This window comes from Callithrix jacchus, chromosome 17 (assembly GCF_049354715.1).
Source record: "Callithrix jacchus isolate 240 chromosome 17, calJac240_pri, whole genome shotgun sequence".
Taxonomy (NCBI): domain Eukaryota; kingdom Metazoa; phylum Chordata; class Mammalia; order Primates; family Cebidae; genus Callithrix; species Callithrix jacchus.
Window position 1 is genome coordinate 16,327,951 of NC_133518.1, and position 1,772 is coordinate 16,329,722.

General features: G+C 47.9%; 1 pseudogene across 1 annotated transcript; it reads right to left on the bottom strand.

The window, feature by feature from the left end:
* Positions 1-631: 631 nt before the first annotated feature.
* LOC100393965 (uncharacterized) lies at positions 632-1,519 on the bottom strand (annotated as a pseudogene). Its single transcript, XR_013528410.1, has one exon. The product of XR_013528410.1 is annotated as an uncharacterized LOC100393965 (transcript).
* Between the last annotated feature and the right edge of the window lie 253 nt (positions 1,520-1,772).

A 1,772-nucleotide genomic window follows, 5' to 3' on the forward strand; every position in this document is an offset into this window, starting at 1 on the left:
ACAAAAATTTGGTCTCAGAGATCTTACCATCTTAATTTGGTCACTTGTAATGAAAAAATAAAAAATAGAAATAATGTTGTCCAAAGAGATCTTATAGCTGAAAACTTGAACAGCACATTTTTGTTGTTGTTTTTTGGCTAACTCCTCCTGGAATCACCTTTCTGGTTTAGCTGGTACTTTGTACAGAGCAATGAGGTTTCCCATAGTGGAGTCCTTCCCTGGGCTCTGTTTGGCTCTCAATAAGGCAGGGCTATACCTTTTCCTCTCCTCTATAGAGAGGGCAATATGCACTAAGCTGAAAAGTCACCTTCCAAAAGTGAGAAAGGGATTAGCTTGCTGCTTCAGGGCTGTGGAATTATTTGGAATGTTTTACAAATGGTTGCTACAAAACAACAAAAAAGGTAATTACAAAATGTGTATATCACGACATGCTTTTAAAGACATTATGCTCACATTCCCTTAAATGTTGTTTCCAAAGGTGCTCAGCCTCTAGCCCAGCTGGAATCTCTGGGGAAGAGGCAGAGACAGTTTGGCGAATAAGACACAGGGGAGGAGGGGGCAGCGAAAGGAGAAAGCAGCCTTCCAGTTAAAGATCAGCCCTCAGTTAAAGGTCAGCTTCGGGCAGGATGGCCTCAGGCGGAGTCAGGGTCAGAGGGAGAATCAGCAGCAGGGTGGGACTGGGGGGTTCTACATCTCATTCAGGTCAAGCAGAGTCTGGTCCAGCATCCATCCTTTGTGTACAGAGGTGCTCCTCTTTGGTACATTTCAGTTTATCTTCCAAGTCATCAATTGCCTTTTCCAGCTTGGCTACCGATCTCTCAGCAAACTCAGCACGGGTCTCTGCCTCCTTGAGTTTGTCAGTAAGAATCTTGATCTTTTCCTCATATTTGTCTTCTTTTTGAGAGTACGTTTCTTCAGCAGCACTCAGAAACTTCAGGTTCTGGTCCATCAGTCTGATCTGCTCATCCATCTCTCGGCAACGGGACTCTGCCAGCTCAGCTCGTTCCTCTGTGTGTTCCAAGTCTACTTCAATGATCACCAACTTACTAGCCACCTCTTCATACTTCCTATCTGCCTCTTCTGCAATGTGCTTAGCTTCTTTGAGTTGGATTTCCTGGAGTTCCATCTTCTCTTCATCTTTTAAGTCCTGGTTTTCAATAACCTTCATACCTCTCTCACTCTCATCAGCAGCTTTTTCAGCTTCTTCCAGCTTTTGCAGGGCAGTGGCCAGGCGCTCCTGGGCACGGTCCAGCTCCTCTTCAACCAGCTGGATCCTATGGTTCAAGGAGGCCACCTCAGCCTCAGCCTGTTCCCGGGCCCGCCTTTCTCCCTCAACTTCTCTCTGGAGGCGCTCAGCTTGCTCCTCTGCATCATCTGCCTGCTGCTGCAGAACCTGGATCTTGCGCTTCACTGCCTCGATGGTGGTGATCCCAGCCATGGTCCCCACCCAGCTACTGCTCACGCTTTGGCTCCTGCCTCCTCCACGCGGCTATGCAGCCTCCTCTCACCCCTACTTCCCATTCTCCCCTTCTTTAGGCACAAGCTTTGTCTACATTTCTCAGCCTCCCTTGCAGCTAGATGTGGTCATGTGACTGTGTTTATGAAGATGGGATGTGAGCCACCTGCAGGCCTGGCCTATAAAAGATTCCCATACATGCTTTCCATTTTCAGCTCCCTTTCCATCTGACTGGACTCTCAATGCCCATGGAGCCCTTGGAGGTCACATACTGAACACAGGCAAGTCTCCATCAGTCAGAGTCTGAAAGACTGTG